Raw genomic sequence first — 20,912 nt, forward strand, 5'->3', positions numbered from 1 at the left:
AATGGTGGTGAAAAGCAGTATCTTTAGAATATAGCAAGGGATGTTTTGAATCATGACAGAAGGCAATCCAAAGTAAGTCTACTATCACTATGAATACATGTCATGGCTTCACCCAATTCTAAAGAAATCCAAACCTCTAGATTCAGACAACAAAGGAAGGCAAAAAGAAAAAAAGAAAGAAATGGAAAAAAACAAGGAAAACTTCAGACTACGAGGTGTAGTCAAACGTGAGGCTATATAGGGAGCCCCGGGTGACCGTACTTACTAAATCTGTAAAACACAGATAAGCACACCATCTCCCGCACTGCAGATGCCTAATTGACAACGCCAGGAAGAAGGGCCGGGTCGACCTGCCTGCTGTCGGGTGTAGAACAATCGCTCTATTTGGACGCCACACTTTCAACTTCGCTAAAATGCCTGCACCAAGAGGGACACTGGGAGGAGAAAACAGAAGCGCCAATTGCCAAACAACAGTCAGATGAGGTCGCTCCTAAGCTGCAGGACATTATGGAAGCAATACAAGGGGTACCCACCACGCTTGAAAGTAAAATTGACTCAACTGAAGTGACGCTAATACGCACGGACATTCGCAACTTAGGAAAAAGAGTGAAAAAAAACAGAAGACTGTCATTACACACCAAACTTCTACAAAAACACTGGAAGCAACGGTGAAGAAACTTTAAGCTACGACAACGGATTTGGAAGCAAAACTCGAAGACTATGAAGGGCTCGCACAAAGAAATAGTGTGCAAATTTTGGGTTTATGTGAGAAGAGGGAAGGACCGGCCACGGATCTATTTGTAGAAGACCTGTTAAAGAATCATCTGCAACCCCTCGCCCTTTCCCAAAACTTCTCAGTAGAGTGAGCCAAAAGAGTGCCGGGAGGCCCGCCGAGACCGGGTGCTCACCCCGCCCTATCCAGGCCAGAATGTTCAACTATAGAGACAGAGACCTAATACTAAAGACGGCGTGCACAGCTCCACCGCTCAAACTGGACAACTCCACAATAACCTTTTCCCCGGAGTTTACAGTGAAGGTCCATAAAATGCAAAGGACCTTCCTGGAAGTGAAGCGTGCTCTAAGAGAGAGGAATATCAAATGTGCCATGTTCTTTCCAGCAAAACTGCGAGTGATTGCTGAGGGAAGATCCTGGTTCTTCCGGACCCCGGAGGAGACCTAGGACCGGCTTGAAGGATGAAGAACATCAGGACCCCACAGACCCAACGTGCAAAAACTAATACAAGGGCAAGAAGGTCGACATGACACCCGCGACCTCAATGATGGTCCCTGAAAGAGACAGACCTAAAAGAACACACACAAGAAAAGACACAGTCTGCCGCACAATTCACATATGGAGAATGAGACATCAAGGCGGAGAGGGCATCTCTTTTTTTTTCTATCAACGGGCGCTGAGAAACCCAAAGACTGCAAAGTGTACTACCATGAGGAAGGGGGTTAAATATTGAAGATAAGAAAATGTGTCCGTTTGGCCCCTCACTCCTAAAACAAAGCTGAGATTACAGTAAATCTATATCTAGTGCACCCGGCACACACATTTAGTTGCTTAATATACAATGAGGGTAAGGGCCAAAATGGAAAAGAATTGGGGGAAGGGGGGGGGGGGGGGGAGGGCCACGTTCCCCTACGTAATGGTTAAAGGTCAAGTGTGTATAGGGCACTCAGCATAGTTGGAGGTGGGCAATTTAGAGTCCACGTTGCAGGGAGGGGGTGGGATGAGAAATATACATGTGAGATTGTTATTTGTTTATTGTTTATTATACTGAGCGGCGGAATGTGTTACAGTGCAGGAGATATACATATAGTGGCGGGTAGAAGACCAATCTCGAGACAAGTTATGCAATGAAACGTTGAAATTTTGGCCCTCCGTAGAGACCAAGATAGGAAACCGGCAAGACCGGAAGAGACATCCGGAAAATTATTGGCAGAGTTCCTAAGTGCTATGGGCCTAATGGACATCTGGAAAGCACATAACCCCTCTTCCCTGCAGTAAACCTATAACTCTGGGGCGCACTAGAGTTTGTGCTACATAGATTATTTCTTTGGTAGTGCGACCAGCTTTCCATGTTTAAAGAAGTGATGCACCTCCCAGGGGCATCTCCGACCACTCACCAGTCGTGGCGCTTTATGGGAGAAAACTCACCGTCAAAAGGTTTAAGATGGCACTTAATCCCTGGTGCTTAAAAGTGCCGACCATACGAGACAGGGTTATAGAGGCCACTACAAACTATTTCACTGAAAACAAAGGGTCAGTGGACTCGGCCTTAACACTGTGGGAAGCATATAAAACGGTGGTCAGGGGACAGGGAATCTCAGCAATATCTGGATATAAGAAGGAAAAGAGAAAACAAATACAAGAAGTAGAAAGCAAAATCAGTCAACTAGAACAGGATTTAATAAACAAACACCCCAGACATTAAGCATAGACTATCACTAAAGCAGAAAGAATATAGAGATCTGGCAGAAGACGCAATAAAAGCTCAACCGCGGGCCACTCAACATCGCAGATACAAGATAGGTGGTGGGAATGCCCTATCCTTCAGGTATACCATGAGAAAATAGCCCAAAAAAATGCTAGGAATCTGTGGGAAGACCATGGAGAACTCAACCCGATGGGGTCTCCGCAATATATGGGACGCAACCGATCTGACGTCCAGCGTGAAAACCTGGGTCTCCCTGGGACGTGTGGTGGCAAAATGCAATGTAGCAAAAACCTGGAAGGGTGAAATTAGGCCCAGAGTGCGAGAATGGGAAGCAGATATGGACTGGTGCATTCTAGCCAAGAAAGTGATATATGAAGGAAGAGGATGCCCTATAAAATGGACCAAATTGTGGTGGGGGGGGGGCGTGGAATAAAAGTAGAGGTATGATTTGTGCCCCTTTTACTGACCCTTCCTTGCATGATCTCGGAAACGCGATAGCTTGACGTTCGCATCGAGATGGACACTGCAATGATTGATTTGACGATGTTGGTCTATTTATAGTTATAATTCTGCTTGTATAACTGCACTGTGCTCATCTGCTGCTAAACAAAATGCTTAAATCCAAGCATCATCTAAATGACTACTAAGAAGACAATAGTTCAGCACAATTTTCGGCATTTAGTGATGGATATTGTGGACTTATTCCGGGATCGGGATCTACATCTTAAAGGCATGAACAGCGAAGGTTTCATCTCCTGCCATGGCACTTGAAATTTCAAGTATAGCCACAATATTCTTACCTCAGATTTCAAGTATTGAACTCATTTATACATAGCAATCCACTCCAAAGCCAAGTCAAAAGATGCCTTACTGCCAATAGATACAACATTAAATCTGGCACTTAGGGCCTGGCTAAGACTTTGGCGATGCAGCACTGGGCCCGCCTCGCTGCTGCAACGACAAAGCATAGGTCAGCCTGCCTGTCTGTCAGATTAGGAGTTTCCGCATGTCTTGCTGCCTTTTTTTGGGTGTTCCCACGGCGGTGCCTCTCAAAATCAGCACCGCAATGGGAACGCCAAGAACAGTTCCTGCACGGCATGGACTGAAAAGTCTATGCCGTGCAGGAACTGGTGTGCATGCACACAGGGGGGCACATGTGGCTAGTTAAGACTCTAGCTACTATGATCAGGAGAACCTGTAGTTCCCGACTATTGTTTGAGCGATCCCAACAAGTACTGAATTGCTGCTATTTATCTTAAAGCCAAAAACGAGGCCATATAAAAATGAACAGATTGCTAGCTCAATCTTTGTAGGAAGCGCTGATCTGTGTATTTGCATGAAGACATGTGGACATTCTGGTACACAATACTAAATGGAGGGCTTTGTCTCTGGATTGTCCTGCAACTGAACACTTCTAAATAGTGGCTTTCAATTTTAGTCAGTTTACTCGATAATGCTAATTCAACGAGCTCTGGTTTTTGGCTAATTCACGCCGAGATGAGGATATGAGCACTGTCATTGTTGAATTTTGAATTTTGCTCAAACACCAATTATATGCAACTCAAATTCTTTGTTGGAGACTCCAAAGAAAGCCAAAACGGTATATCCTTATTATAGTGAGGATAGGATTTCCCATTGGGCAACCTAGCAGTGGATTTGGAATTCCAAAAACATATCACATAAAAAAAAACATGAAGAGTCAGTAGATGTACATTACACGGTCAGGGAGAAATGGGACGTCCTGCAGCACCAAACCTTAAGCAAAGCATGCCAGTATGAATGGATAAGATCTGCATCCTAACCCCAGACAACTGTTGCTCATTTACAGAAATGATCTGCATCTCTGTCCACCATCTAGATCCTCACAACTTTCGCTAATCTACAGAAGTAAAATAGAGTTACAGCAGCAGACCTATTAACTATGTGCAAGGAGTATTATCTAGTGTGTCCACAATATCGCTTTCAATAAAGGGAACCCCTTTGTAACTTGTGCATACAACTCTCATAAGGAACAAACCACTAACGTTGCCCTTCTTTATTTAAAAACGTAAAAATGTTCTGCTCAATAAGGAAATATAAAAACTAACCAGAAAATACATCACATGTACCTCACAATTAAAAAATATCAGTTAAGTGGATTCAATTAATTTGCAAAATGGTGGTCAAATTCAAACAAACTTTGTATACATATTTACAACTAACACAAAAACATGATATCAACGAGTTCAATAAACATAAAAAAAAGCAAGAAAATTTGAAAGCAACTATTTCAAATAGCTGGTTTAAGTTCAAAGATAATAGAGGGAACTTTCTAGTAAAAGGAAACTTATTTCACTCAAATAGTTTTTTAACATATTATTTGTGAAGTATAAAGTAAACATATTATAATGGAGTAAGGCCTTGTTTAGAACCTGGTGGATGAGGGATAACTGAATAAAGCAGTGTGTGATCCATCACTCCTATTCAGAGTCCACGCGGGGCCTATAAACTAAATAAGGCTGATATGACATTCTCCACTTTTTGAAATCAGAATGTAGCTGGCGCACACCCTCTTCACTTTTTTACAAAAAATACTTAAGTAATTTTATGGTAGTATTTAACAATTTTAGGGTGCTCCTCGGGTGGCGTCTTCCGTCCTGGAGATATCTATGTAATGATATCACGTTGTGCTTCCAACCTAAATCGGTTGCATCCCCATGGGCACACCTGTGTTCCTACGAGTAGGGTTCCAAAGAAATTTTTCACAACAGATTCATTTCAATCGTAATCCGTTTATTCAATATCAAATTCCTTGAAATTATATTCATTTCCATCTCATCCAAAAAAGGATATAGCCTTTATAGTTCCTATGCATTGCGGGCTGCGGTGATGCTCTCCGAAGAAGGGCTTTCAGCCCGAAGTGCATAGGAGCCATATAGGCTATATTAAACAATGAGTAATTTGAAAAAAAATTGGGATGAGATGAAGTGAATATAATTCCAAGGAATTGGATACTGAATAAATGGATTACAATTGAAATGAATCTGTTGTGAAAAATTTCTTTGGAGTCCTACTCGTACGAACACAGGTGTGCCCATGGGGATGCAACCGATTTAGGTTGGAAGCACTAAGTGACATTCTCCACTTTTTGTCAGATGTCTAGCACCTGCCAAACTGTACGGTGCTAAGTGTACTAAGCCTAGTGCCATATAATGTTGCTCCTGTAATGCCATCCAAGCGGAGGTCATCAAAATTTGGGAGTGAGCCCAAGATCCTGCAGTTCATTTAACAAGCATTTACAATGCAATGGTCTCGTCTTTCTTAAAGTTAGAGCTATTGGCATTGCAAATGATATTGTTTTCATTTATGGTTTTGTTTTTTAACCAATAAATATATGGTATTGTCATTTACAATGGCAATAGGTAAGCATTAGAGAGAAGTAGAGAGTATTAGCAGTTATTATTAGTTAGTAGAGAGTGACTAGTTGATTAATAGAGAGTGTACTTGTATAAAGTAGAGTAGGAGTGAGTTGTAGGCAATAGTAGTTAGTGAGTAGTGTAGATTAGGGGAGAGTAGTATAGAGTGAGTAGTAGATAGTGTGTAGAGAGCGTGTAGGATTTAGTGAGTAGTAGAGACAGAGTAGCAGTAAGTAATGAAAAGTACTAGATATAAATAGATGTAGTGCAGTGAGTTATAGATAGTATGTGGAGTAGTATATGTATTTAGTAGAGTGAGTAGCGAATGACTTAAAATAAGAGTATATATTAGAGAGCAGTAGTTAGTACTTTTTAGTATTAGAGAGTAGTAGAGTAGTAGAGAGTGAGTATAAACTTGTGGATAGTTTAATTTAGTGAGTTGTGAGGAGTGTGACTTGTATGTAGTAAAGAGTAGTTAGAGGGTGTATTAGAGTGTGATTAGTTGAGTTAGTAGTAGAGTGTGAATTGAGAGTAGTAGAGAGTAGTAGTGATTGAGTAATGTGTGAGTAGCTTACAGTAGTAGTAGTAGATTGAGTAGTTAGTAAAGTGTAGTAGATAGTTACAATACAGAGTTTGAGTAGGGTATTATAAAGAGCCACACACACACACAGAGCCACACACACAGAGCCACACACACAGAGCCACACACACACAGAGCCACACACACACACAGAGCCACACACACACACAGCCACACACACACACACACACACACACACAGAGCCGTCACACACACACAGAGCCGTCACACACACAGAGCCACACACACACAGCCACACACACACAGCCACACACACACACACAGAGCCACACACACACACACAGAGCCACACACACACACAGAGCCACAAACTGCCATCCTTCCCTCCTTAAATATTTAAGATACAGCGTCATCAGATAGGCTCCAGTGGGGGCGTGGCTTGGACGCCGATCGGGATGGCGGCGTGAGCTCGCAGCTCCGCGCGGAATCCCGTTAATTCTCCTGTTTTCGGGACCCTAGGCGACCCGAAGACGACGTTCCTGCCCTCTGAAGTGTGAGGGGACAGCTGGGCACAATTGGAGGGTCGCTGGGGGACTGCTGGCCCCGAGAAGATCGAGAGAAGAGGCGGCCGAGGTGTTGCCGAGGGTGCGAAGAAAATGGCGGCGAGGAGGTCGGACGGCCCCGAACTTCAGCCCTGAGCCAAGTTGTCGCCGAGTGGCAAGAGCTCCTGCACTCGGCTGCCCAAGGCACTAGGATCGGCGGTGCTGTGTCCAGAGACCAGGGGACGCTGACCTGATTCGCCCAGGAGCTTGGGGACCTTCGTTGGCCGCCGCCCTAAGACTCATCCTTCCCCCCTCAGGCGTCGGAGGGGGGTGACGGAACGGAGCTCGTCTACCTGGCCATTGCTCCTGAGAACGTCGGTGGGGACATTGCACTGCCCGGTGCCCGGAGACTGGCACGGAACCACGGGCGGCCACGCAAGACTGGACCTGTGACGCAGCACCTTGGCATGGCGGCGATCGGAGGGCCGGTGCCCGGGAGTCGCGAGGGGGACTCGGCGACATCTACTCGGCTGAGCGAGAGTCCCTCCCCGGAGCTTGACCAAGAACAGCGGCTGAACCGGCGTTTGGATGCCATACTTGATGCGATCACCTCCACTAAGGAAGCATTTCACCATGACATTGCCCAAGTGGCCACGGGCCTGGGGCTGCTACGCGCGGATCACGCGAAGCTGGCGGACAGGGTCAAGGACCATGACCAACTGTTGCTGGACCTGAAGCCATCGGTGGTGACCGCGGAGCACAGGATCACGGACATTTTGGCCCGACTGGACTCACTGGAGCGGAGGGCGGAGGATGCCGAAGGCCGCAATAGACGGAACAACGTGCGGGTCGTAGGCCTGCCGGAATGAATTGAGGGGGAGGATGCGGTGGCCTATATGGAGAACTGGTTCCGCACTGTGGTGGCGCCGGAGGGGCTTACTCCTTTTTTCACCCTGGAGCGAGCTCACCGGGTGCCTGCTCGCCCGCCGGGGCTTGGCCGCCCCCCCCGACCGATGGTGGTGCGGCTCCTCCACTACAAGGACCGGGATCTCCTCATCCAGCGGGCCAGGATGTCGGGCCCGTATGAGGTGGAGAACAGTAAGGTCACGATCTTCCCGGACTACACTCAAGCGGTCCAGAAGAACAGGGCATCGTTCCTTGCGGTGAAGAAGGAGCTCAGGGAAGAAGGCATCCAGTACTCCTTGCTCTACCCGGCTAAGCTGCGGATCATAATGGATGGCTCTACACACTTTTTTCAGACTCCGGATGAAGTTTGGCAATGGCTGGAGTCATATAGAGCGGGGACGGACAGATCGCATAAAAGTAGGCGAGACCAACCCAAAGAGCCCCGGGTGAGGCAGTCACAACGCATCAGATCCCGCAACAGGCGCCAGCGGGAGAAACGGGAGGCTCAAATGGCGGCGGAGAAGAGGGATGCGCTCGCAGCGACGGCGGCCATTACAGGGTCGCAACAGAACAGTGAACGGGCAGAAACGGACTCGGGAGGGGAAGGCAGCAGGACGGGAGAGGAACTTTCAGAGGCGGAAAGCTCGAAGGGGCCGATAGTGACCCCACAGACATCGGATGGTATTTTCTGCGGCTGAGATAGAATTGGGACTAGATCGAGACTTCATGGTAGGGTGGTATCCTGTTGCTGGAGGGCGGGTTGCCGGGAGGGGGAGCGGTGTGCTTCGGAGGGGATGAAGGCGCGGGGCGCGGGCTCCGCTTGCTGGGGTCGGCGGTGACTCACCCCCCTTGGGCCCTTAAGGCCGACTGTGGTGGAGACCACAGGGTAAGAGTGCGAGAAGTTGGTTCAAGGTTTGGATGGGGGCGGCCATTGGGTTCGTGTGCTCTGTCCTGGGGAGTGGGGTTTGGGGAGTTTTTCAGTTTTGGGAATGTTCGGGGAGGGGCAACTGCATTGGGGGGGCTATGAACCTTCGTTATTTGAATCGGACTGTGCGAAGTTGGAATGGGGACATTACCTAATTTGAAGTGCCTGACGTGGAATGTCCGGGGGCTGCGGACTATGGTGAAACGGCACAAAGTACATGCATATCTAGTACGCAGGGGGGTTCAGATTGCTATGCTCCAAGAGACTCATCTCACCAAAAAAGAGTGCGCTGCCTTGCAGAAAAGATGGCGGGGCCAGGTGTTTGGCACCACTTACTCAGCGTATGCCAGGGGGGTGTTGATCTGGGTGAGGGCGGGGATACCCTTTCAAGTGCTGAATCAAGTAGTGGATCCGGATGGCCGGTTTGTGGCGGTGGAGGGGAGGTTATATGGACGGGATGTGGTTTTCTGCTGTGTCTATGCACCGAACACTGACCAAGCTCGATACTTTGGGGTCCGATAGTGTTGGGGGGGGACTTCAACTCGATCACGGATGTAGCTCTGGATAGGTCCCATCCCCCCCTGGTGGACTCCCCGGTGCGCAGGCTGGCCGCGCACAGGAAGGACTGGCAGGAACGATGGGGGTTGCTGGATGTCTGGAGGGAGCGGCACAGGGGAGCCAGGGATTATTCCTTTTATTCTGCTCTCCATGATCTGCATGTCAGGATTGATTCGGTGCTCTGCGGTGGATCCCTAGCCCCATTGATTTCCCATGCGGAGTACCTGGCTAGGACTATCTCCGATCATAACCCCCTATTAGTACACATTCAGTGGCAGAGAGAGCGCTCAGTGATACCAACATGGCGGCTTCGGCCGGAGACGCTTGAGGATTCTGTGTTCAGCGACGCGGTTCGGCAGGGCATTGATAGCTATTTCGGAGCGAATGAGGGCACGGCTACGAGTAGGTCAACTGAATGGGATGCAATGAAAGTGGTGGTGAGAGGGGTGTGCTTGGGTAGGTTCTCGAATGCTCGCACGACTGTATTGAACGACCTAATGAAAGCGGAAGAAACTTTGAGGGACTTGGAGCGCCGCAGGCCGGCTAGACCAGATTTACAGGCCCAGTTATTGGAAGCGAAGGAAGTGGTTGCCACCGAGATGGAACGTTTAAGGTGTTATGACTACAGGCAGTATATCCTCAGGGCACACGCAGAAAGGGACAAGGTGGGTACCCTCTTGGCCAGACTAGCTAACCCGGAACTTAGGGGCTGCCCGATCCTCAGCATTAATAATGCGCAGGGAGAAATGGTGTACTCCCAGGCTGCGGTATTGGAACGTTTTAGGGGGTATTATGAGGAGTTATACCAGAGTCAGCTGAGAGTGGGGGTTCAGGACATCGCGGAATACCTGGGGGAGAGGCAGCTTCCGGTCCTGGACGAGGAGGACGCGAAGGAGCTGGGTAGCCCGATCACGCTCACGGAAATACGGGTGGCCATCAAACATATGGCCCGCAACAAGACGCCCGGGGTGGACGGACTGCCGATTGAATTTTATCAACAGTATGTGGACAGCTTGGCTCCCAGGCTGCTGGTGGTATATACGGAAGCTTTCGAGGCGGGGGCATTGCCTGGGTCCATGCGGGAGGCCTTGATTGTACCGCTCCTAAAGCCTGGCCGGGATGCCGTGGATGTGAGGTCTTATCGCCCGCTATCCATGCTGACGGTAGATTATAAGATCTTGAGCCGAATCCTAGCCACCAGGCTGGCCCCACATATGACGGGCCTGGTACACAAAGACCAGGCCGGGTTTATACCCACGAGGAGCACGGCGCTGAATATCCGCCGCCTGGTGGGAATAATGGACGCCATCTTGGACGGGGAGGGAACTCCGGCGGTCCTGTCTGTGGACATCGAGAAGGCCTTTGATAGTTTGGAATGGTCTTTCCTGGATGGAGTGTTAGAGAGGTTTGGTATGGGCGAGGGGTTCCGAAGGTGGACGAGGGTCTTATATACCTCGGCAACGGCGAGAGTGCGTTTGGGCGGCCTGGTGTCTGCGGCATACCCGGTGGGCAGGGGCACACGACAGGGATGTTCTCTCTCCCCCCTATTGTTTGCTCTGGCGATGGAACCCTTGGCGGTCCATGCGAGGTCAGGTGACAGGTACGAGGGGATAGTCAGCGGTGGGCAGTGGCATTATATATCGCTATATGCGGATGACTTGCTCCTGTACCTGGCTGACACCTCGGGGGCGTTGGTCGGAGCGATGGATCTGTTGTCTGAGTTTGGCCGGCTGTCGGGCCTTAAGGTCAATTGGGCGAAGACTTGTGTGTTCCCGCTGCGAGCGGGCTCGCCAGTCCCTGGCAGCGATTTGGGTGTGGTATGGGAGCCCTCTTGCATCACCTATTTGGGTGTTCGCATCTACCACGCGACTGCGGACCTATTGGAGGGCAACATTGGTCGCTGTGTCCGGGCACTGCGGGGCAGCTTGTCTTTCTGGTCGACCCTCCCGCTGACGGTTCTGGGTAGGATTGCACTGTTGAAAATGGTGGCGCTCCCCCGCTTCCTCTATTATTTCCGAACGCTGCCTGTCTGGATTCCCCAGGGGGTATTTAGAGACCTGCGGTCAATGATAATTGGCTTCCTATGGGGCCATTGCCGCCGTAGAGTGGCCCTGAGCACGCTACTTCGCCCCAAGCTAGAAGGGGGCATGGCTGTGCCCGACTTCGAGCTGTATTATCTGGAGGCGCAGTTGCAGGTCCTTACACAGAACGTAGCTAGGGTGTTTCGGGGTCCAGAGGAGGACCGGGATCGGGGGATACAACGCCACGTGCTGTCCTACATCATCATGCAACAGAGGCTCGAGTTACGGGCCCTCACCATGGAAGAGCGGACGCTCCGGCTGTGCTGGCAGAGGAGCCTTCGGAGAGCGAGGGCATCGCGGCCTTATGCACCGGAGATTCCGATCGGAATGCTGACGGCTTTGCCGCACGGGGCAGATTGGTCCCCGTTGCTGGATTGGGAAGAGGCGGGACTGCAGGTAGTGGGCGACTTGTACATAGACGGGGCTTTGGCGCCGTTCGAAGTGCTCCGGGACCAGTTCGGGCTGCCTGATGGGGGTTTCCTATTACACGCGGCAGTGGTGGCTGCCATGCAGAAGCACTGGAAAGGGGGGCTCATGGAACCCACAACGACTATGGCGTGTCAATATGTGGTGATGGCGGCTGGTATGTTCAAAGCTGTGACGTGCCTCCATAATAGGATGCTGAATGAGGGACTGGAACCACTCCAAGGGCTCAAGGCTAAATGGGAGGTGAGCGTAGGCCGACCCATACCGGATACGGCGTGGGGCCACATCCTGCGGCGCACGTGGAAGGGCACGAGAAATGCGCGCTTTCAGCAGGTACATTTCTATGTGCTTCATAGGGCTTACTTAACTCCTGAGAAATTACAGCGGTACTTTCAGGTGCCGGATGCCCGATGCCCACGGTGTTCGTCTCTGGGAGCGGACATGGACCATTTGTTTTGGGGGTGCTCACACCTGGGGACCTATTGGGCGGAGGTAGGGGAACTCCTGAATGAAGTGACTGATAGGGAGGTGGAATTCGATATGGCGGCGTGCCTGCTGCTCTGGTTCCCGCATACTAAACACACCAAGGTGACAAGCAAATTCATAGACCTGGGTCTGATATTGGCGCAGAGGGAAATATCGTGGCATTGGAAGTCCAGGGGGGGACCCTCACTGCGTAGATGGAAGAATGAACTGCTGCGTTGGTCTGACTGCGAGAGTGTGCTCCGGATGAAGCAGGCTGTCAAGATGGGGAATGAGAAGGCATTGGATGCGGCGCGTGCATGGGAGTTAGTGGTACAGGCCTTGCGTGATTCCTTGGTAGAGGATGAGGATGGTGAGAACTAAGCCGATGGACACCGCGGGGCGAACACAGAAGTATTATACCACGCGCTGTAGTGGATCCATCCAATTCGACAGGACGAGGCGCACACCTTAGCAGTTGCCAGGGGAGGGGGGGCTTTGGTGGGGCTGGTTAACGGGAGTTTGGGGGGGGGCCGGAAGCCATTAGATGGTTGCTCGTTAGGGCACCTTGGATCTACTAGGACGGTGGGTACTGTGTGGAGTGGGGAATGGCTGGGGAGAGCGGCCAGGTGTGACAACCCATAGCACCTAGGACAGGTCCCGACAAGGGCGGTACCACTGATTATCACTGGATGGCTGACGGGAGTGTTGTTGTGGGTGGGGGGGTAAAAGCAGATACGCAAAACGATATTTCAACCATGGTCCCTATGGGACGTGCACCGTGATGTTTTCCTATTGAACGACGTAATATGCCGCCCGGCCTCCGGGATGCGGGCTGAATGGCTGTGTAAGACTGGGATTTCTTATTGGACAGGGGGATATCACGAGTGAACTGGCTGATTAATTGTATCCTGTGGTTTATAACTCTGCAATAAAAATATATTTAAAAAAAAAAATCAGATAGGCTCCAGTATCCTTCTTCAATGAAGATTCACGGATCCCCTATCCTCAGAGGTTTGTGGGGGCTTGCTATTAATCCTCGGAGTGGGACCCTTCCCCTCAGGTAAAGGTCAGGCTCGCCATATTTCCATAGAGTACCCCCCTGCTCGCCTTATCCTCAGAGCTAGAGAGAGACCCGATTATTTATGGAGACAGACCCTGACACGTTTTCAAAGTCGCTCCATTTCAAAACAGGGCCCTCTTCCCAGTCACTAAAACGGAGGAGGTCCGTGCCTCAAAGCAGGGGTAGAGAGTGTCCCATCATCTTTTAAAGAAGTCCGCTTGGCCTAGGCGTCGTATTTCCTTAGGCACTATCGCCAACTCATTCCCATTGGAAGAAGTGCCGGTCGAAGAGAAAGAGCAGCAACATCAGAACACGACACCTCCTAAGTGAAAGTGATCATGGAATAGGACATAGCAGCCACCACACTCTTGAAAGCAGCCTGCCCCTTACCATGTGAGCTATCTCTTTCTGAGAGGACAACCCTTGGTTCAAAAGGAAGAAGCCTGGGACTGTGGGAACCCAATCTTCATCCTTTCATTGACAGTCCATCTCTAACCTGTCACTAAGACTCTTCTTCAGGGTGCAAGGGGGGCGCGTGGGCACCCAGAACCGGCAGAGGGGGGCACAAGAATCCCTGGGTAAAGGTTCCAGGCTGGCTCAGTGAGAGCCAAGGACACAAGGTTTATGATGGATGGACGGTGGCAGCAGAGGGGACCCTGGACGCGGGTTCCTGATGGAAAGGAAACAGGGGGCTTGGAGAAGGTTCATGATGGATGGACTGAGGCATCAGGCAGTACTTGGGGGGGGGGGGGGGGGGGCTGTTAGTGAAGGTTTAAACTGATCACTGCCCCGTGTCTTGTGCCCGCCAGGTCGTCCACCAGCCTATGCAGTGTGAATGTTGACGTGCATACATCTAGGAGCCTATATCGCTGCCGGACGGTGCCGTCTCCTCGGCATGCGCCGTCTCCTCGGCACGCAGGTGGTGATGCTCCATCATTGGCCTTTCCTGCTCAGTAAACAGGCTCCACGGGAGGGGGCCGGGGAGGTGCCACGTTCAAGCTACGCTGGCAAAGTCTCAATGAAAAGAAAAAAAGTGGGGAAAAGAAAAAGTTCCAAAATCCTGCTGCTGCTGGTGCTCGCCATTTGTCTCTAAGCCCCGTCCTTTTGCGATTGGGGGGCGTGTTTTTGACATTCCTTCTAGGCTGTAAACAACAGTCAAAAACACGCCCCCAGTCTGAAAAGGACGGGCTTACAGACAAATGGTTCTTCTTTGTATCCAAGTCCCTGTCCTTTTCAGACTGGGGGGCGTGTTTTTGACTGTTGTTTACAGCCTAGAAAGAAAGTCAAAAACACGCCTCCCAATCGCAAAAGGACAGGGCTTAGATACAAAGAACGGCATCCGCTGCTTCCTCCTGTATGCCTGCCTTCCTCCTCCCGCTCCCCTGGCCTCGGGGCCCTGAAGCAATGCCTGCCAAGCTCCTGCCTCACCGCCTGGCCGCAGGACTGATCTTCCCCCGGCTCAGTGCTCCGGTGCGTGGCCTCTTCCCTCCTGCTGCCACTCACCGGTCCTGCCCGGCTCCTTTAACCCCCACAGCGCCGGGAAGCGCCTGCCCCCGACCAGCAGAAAAGCTGTGCCACATCTCAGTCGAGGGACTGGCCGTGGGAAAGTATGCTCCTGACACAGATACATGCTATTAAATAAACAAACATGGGAAACACTGCTCGTGACTAGGATCGCAGCGCCGGGAAGCACCTGCCCCAGACCAGCAGAAAGGTTGTGCCACGTCTCCGTCGAGGGCCTGGCCGGGGAAAGTATGCTCCTGACACAGATACATGCTATTAAATAAACAAGCATGAGAAACACTGCTCATGAAGATGAGGTGGAATACGAAGGGACTAAGACCCGTCCTTTTGCGATTGGGGGCGTGTTTTTCTTTCTCCCCCTCTTCTCCATTGGCTGGACTGTAAACAACGGGCGTGTTTTTGACTTGTTGTTTACATTCCAGCCAATGGAGAAGAGGGTAGAACAAACTTAAAGAACAAGCCCCCAATCCGAAATGGACGGGGCTTACAGCGAGAGAATGACGTCACCGAGACCTCTTCTCCAATGGCTGGCCCCCGTTCAGGAGGCCAGCCAATGGAGAAGAGGGGCGGGGTTAACCCTGGCTATTCAGAATCATTAATTCTCGCCAGCGAGATTGCGCATGTGCGCAGCCTACGCTAGCCGAGACCTAAAGAGTGAGCTCCTCTTATCCCATCATGGTGAGAAATTGGGTTGGAACACCTATCAAGTAAAGCGAATTCATAGTGGATGGAGGGGGGGCAGTCACTAATAAGCTCTCACAAACTGCTTCGGAGCTCAGACTGTCTAAGACTTTGCTGGGAGGATGTTGGATTAAGATAGGAAGGTCGTTGGTTAGTACCTTGGGGTATTCTCAGAAGTGAATAAGAGAATGAACGATGAATGTCTTACAGCTTTGAAATATTTTAGCTTTTTGGTTTCTAAAACAATCAGTTTGTCTAAGCAGTGTTATGCAGGTCAAGGTCCAAACTGCAGGGTCTCTGGGTTGGTTAGTCTGCATAAATCATGAGCACAAGCCTAAGCTGATCAGCTACTTCATTACGCCAATTCATGTAATATAGTTTTGTTGCTCATATGTATTTAGCAAACATAGTGCCCCTGGACCCTTCTGGTGGAGTTGTCCCAAATGTCAATTCCAAATTGGGGAGCTCTAACTTACAAGATCTGCGGGTTTGGTGTTTCCTACGAGGAGCCCCAATTGTTCAGCATATTGATTTTACTGCATTGATTGGATTCCAGGTTATTAGGATTGTTTGCATTCAATTATCTAATACTGCCTTAGTGTTTTTCCAAGGTTTAATGTTATTGTCATTAAATATGCATACCAAAATCAACAAATACCATGCTGTAAACTGCCAGTGGTTTTACCTTGTTTATTACCTTATCTTTTCCAACTGTGCTTAATAATCTTTGTTCCATCTACCCCAAAGAGTCCATTTCATCCCATGTCCTTTTTAATCTCTATTACACCCTACAATCCTTAATTAGGGTATAGAATCCTATACACAGACGTTTATCTACCTAAGTATTGAATTTGAATTTGGGGTTAATTGTCAATTTCTCTTGGGGTACTGTGTACAGTTTCACTCAGCTCTCTTTGGACACTTAGCTCATTTCAATATCATTTACCAACAACATTCTGTCTCTTCAATGGAAAAGCTTGTTAAATACTTCATCAGCTATTTCCAGGTTTGTTTTGGATTCCCATACTATACTTCTTTGCTACATCGCCAACATCCACCATTGCTGGTCAAACTGGTTCTTGGTATTCCTAACGATAGCAAGTGCCAAATGCTTGAAGTGATTCAAATACATGCACACATTCAAGCATGCACCGTACCGCCCAATAATGATTGCATTGTTTACCTTTGAATCATCACTCTATTCTCCATTTCCATTAAGTCACTAGATCTTAGAATTTTTGCTTATAGTATTTTCAATGTATTAAGAGAGTTTCTCTCTAATAAAAAGAGGCCCCTGGGAATTATCCACCTCACTGGATGTCATATCCTAGAAGCTCCCACAGAAGCACAACTGAGGTTTGTGCACAATTTCTGCTTCCACATCAATTTATTTCAAAATGATCGAACCACATATGTTTTGTGGCCCTTTCTATAAATCTAATTGAACAGATCCAAAGTTAGGTCTTTTGCAGTGGAAAAGGGGTATTTGCTCATTTGCATGGGAGCATAGCCCTATACCAATGATGCATTTGCTTTGTGCCTGAACCATATTCCAGGGCCAGAAGCACAAACAGAGGCAAATGGCTATTGAGGGATACAGTAGCTGTGCATGCCACATACACACAGCACTCCCTTCCCTGCAGAGCCCGGATGGGTTGTATTGTGAGTCCGTGGACTAGTAGGTCAGTGTTCCCACCACCATGAAAGAGGCAGTGACGCTCCATCATAGAGTGCACAGCCCCGCTTTCTAGAGAAGCCAGGAGTCTGTCTTTCACTCTGGAGCCAGAAAAAACAGTTTTGTGCTTACGCAAGCTGTGCAGCACTCTATGAGGGGGGGGTCATGCAATACCCTCTACAAGAATGGGCGAATTCGACAAATGCATCTTGCCTCCTGGTGGCATTTAAGGCCTCAGTCAGAGGCTGTGACTGGCTCAATGTGTTGAGCTATTTTTAAGCCAGGTCCTGGGTTTTGGTCGGTTTATGTACATCTTTTCGATGGTGCCCCGGTGTTGCCGGCACTCATTTCATGTGTGCTGACTAGTAACCTGCAAGAGTCTGGGCGATTGGAGGCTATTTGTTTATGTGCCCGATACCGTACTATAAATGCCTCACTTTGAATCTGGTCCAAACTTGGCTCAACAACATGAATTGGATGGATTCGAACTCCATCCTTTCACCGAAATGTCAAGTCATCAAATTCACACAAACTAACCCTCAAAAAATACATCACCAAGAGAACCAAAACCGCTTAGTAGCAGCTACGTCTACTGAAGAAAGGTTAAGTATTCCTCCTAGATGTGAATGGGACTTACTGTTCAAACCCTCATATCTAGATGGTGGCAATGCACACCCAACCTGAACACACCCCCTCCCCAACACCCTTTTAGGAGCATTCAACATGGCACACCACACCACTTTGAAGTTCTGAAACAATATGTAATCTACCCCCTCACTCGAATGGAAGTCTACGGTATGCCATAGTCAGGCCTTACCTTCTTTAAAAAAATAGCTGCATCCTCTACAAAGACATCACGTCACCCCAACCTATCTAACTGGCAAGCGGCACACCTGCAGCTAGGACACAGACTAAAGGTGGAGTGGAACAAAAAAGAAAAAAAAGGCAACACGTCTCCATTTAAATTACACATGATCTGAAACAACATACCTGTATCCAAAAGGAGCCACCCCATCCTTTCTATAATTTCGGAAAGTGCTGAAGACACTGCTTTAAACAGCAGTGCATCACAAACAGTACAGCCCACCTTCACCCACAGAACTAAACTTCCTTTCCAATCATTTACTGACAGTAAGTTTAACTTTTAGCTAGATTTGTATTATATGAATAACACATGCATAAATGCAGTGGTGGGTGAAACTCCGCTCCTTTGCATATTTGGAGCATGGTCTCCAGTACGTACTCTTGACAGGTCGTGTATTTACGAGCCCAACCTTTTTTTTCTTTTTTGGGGCGATTGTTATGGGGCTTTGTTTGCAAATCTGTCAGTCTCTGCAGAGTGCACCCAGTGTGGTTGTGTACAGGCACAAGCAGGAGCAAAGCACCCATGGCTTTATTGATGGATTAACAAGAGCGTACAAAAGTCAGATAGTTAGTAGTTTGCTCCAACAATTTCACCAAAGTCTAATTCCAATGACTAAGTAAAAGGCTGTTCTTGTTAGTAGCAGGGGCTTATATTTTCACCAGTTTTCCCCTTACCGAAAGAATCAAAAAACACTGGGTTTAGGGAAGCCAATGAGGATTCCTCGAGTAGAGTTAGGAGGACAAAACCACATTGTTCCCGAATTATCAACCTAAAGTCTCAGAGGGCATATCAGTAAGAGCTGGAGAAAGGGTACTGAGGTCCAATGACAGGCTGCCTGAGGGCAAAAAGTCAGGGCTTAGTGCTAGCCCCAGAGGTCATCTCCAGCAGAGCCTGCTGCTCAGGTCACAAATGTTACCTCCTTGCAGAATTTGGTGGAAAAGATCTGGACAGCACATCAAGCAGAATCGTTAGAGAGAACCTAAGGAGCCTCAACAAAACATGTTATAAAAGGCCCTGAATTGCACCTTGGGTGTGGCCCATGAAAGTTTCAGAGTTCAGTTAGAACCTTGGTTGAAAACTAGAAGCAGTCCAGTGAGGGTCCCACAGAGGGCGCCTTGATCAGAGGCCATTGGATGGACCATCGAGCTTAGGATCTCAGAGGTCACCTCAGTAGGGCCCTCAAAAAGTTCCCTAAGGTTTAGAGTCGCAGTAGGAAAGGGCCCAATAACCCTCAGATTCAGTGCTGAAAAAGCAACTATGATACACAAGCCTGGTTAGACAGACTAAGAGCAGGACAAGTCAAAAATTATGTTTACCTTACGGACAACCGGTCCTGAGGAATGAATATATAGTTGAAAACCTCATCCCAGCACCAAGTTCCTTGCCATTTTACTCCCAGAAAGGTTTATTTCCTTTATACGTTTTCCATTTTTAAGCGCCCCAATTTTTTGACCTCACCTCTATTTTAGCTTCTTTTACTGCCAGTCATTTCCACTTACTTTCGTTGTTGTACACAGCTATCTTGACAAAGAAGAGTCCTCCAATTTGCTTGTTTGAGTTGAGCTAAATTGCATTCTCATCTTACTGGTCAGCACAAGTTCATTCACATTTACATGCTGCCTGGTTGCATCTCTTCTCTCTGGTCATGGCTCAGGTTCTTCTATCAGTTACTTTTGTGAGGGCGTAGCTTTTTTCGGTATGACGTGTGGGTTCCTCATCACTTTGGTATAAAATCTCTGCCCTTTTACTTTACCTCTAGAACAGCTGTTGTAAGTTTGGGGCGCCAGGCTCTAACTGCATGTCAAAAGCGACCTACAGATCCAATCAAAATGTTTTTTCTGTTTAATGCAACTTTTGCAACTGCTTTGATACCGGACTCCAGGGGAGAGCTAGTGTGTCTATGTTGCACCCCATATTTATTAAAGGCAGGGTGGAGGAGGCAGAGCCTGGCCACCTCGATGATGAACGACTTACAGTGAGTTCTGACAACCACTGCTCCAAAACAGTCTTTTATTCCTGGTACTCGAAGTCCACACCTACGGTGCTGATGTCGCCGGTGTCTCGGGGAGTTCCAGGCGAGGACTGATGACCGAAAACGATCACTGGCGGCGCCGGGGCCATAAAAACTCTGGGAGTTGCCAGCCCGCTGAGAAGTATCATCCAAGCGGTACCTAGGCAACGATGGGACGGAGGCTGCACTGCCGGCCGCGAAAGACACAGACCGATTTGCTTAGAACCGGAGCAGGATCTGAACTCATCTGCTTGCGATGGTGCTGCTGCTGCAGTCCGGACACCAGGAAATAAGCCGCCCCTGTGAATTCTTCTGTGACCACACTGAGACCGCGAACGCTGCTCACAGACCGAACTCAGTACAGAGCATGCGTAACTCCTCTCTCTCAACCGCCGAAGTCACCGGTTTTGCCCTTTCCAGAGCATCCATGTTGGATCGGGCTGGGCTGCATTTGATGACGTCATCCAACTGACAGGAGGCTGCCATATCTATAAAGTAAAATAATAACATGCGGAAAGGGGTGAGGAGGTTGTTGCAAGACTGCGTGAACCGTTAAATCTTTATATGCTGCCCCCTATCGCTTGTTACTGAACGCTACATCTGGTGCCCAACGCTAAAGGAATTTAAAGGAATAATATTTGCCTACTATCAAGATGAAAAGCAAACTTGAATAAAATGTATTTCCCGGCAAACACAGGCAATACACAAGTAACAAAGTCCAAGTCCTCCAATCATACAGTCTCTTCGAATTCAACCTTGGCACAAGTCCTAAACAAGCACTGGCAAAGCCAATAGGTCTTGCCTATGCAACCGCTT

At 48.8% G+C, this 20,912-nt stretch overlaps 1 protein-coding gene across 3 annotated transcripts in view; it reads right to left on the reverse strand.

Annotated features, from left to right (window-relative positions):
• The window catches only part of HMGXB3 (HMG-box containing 3), a 558,172-nt gene extending 537,645 nt beyond the window's left edge, over positions 1–20,527 (reverse strand). The window contains exon 1 of one of the 3 annotated variants that reach the window (XM_086931317.1): positions 19,585–20,527. The gene's annotated coding sequence lies outside the window, so the exon portion shown is untranslated. The remainder of the gene's footprint in view (positions 1–19,584) is intronic. The other 2 variants (XM_086931319.1, XM_086931318.1) reach the window with 2 other exon arrangements.
• Between the last annotated feature and the right edge of the window lie 385 nt (positions 20,528–20,912).

The sequence above is a fragment of the Lissotriton vulgaris genome, chromosome 7 (genome assembly GCF_964263255.1).
Source record: "Lissotriton vulgaris chromosome 7, aLisVul1.2, whole genome shotgun sequence".
NCBI classification, from domain to species: domain Eukaryota; kingdom Metazoa; phylum Chordata; class Amphibia; order Caudata; family Salamandridae; genus Lissotriton; species Lissotriton vulgaris.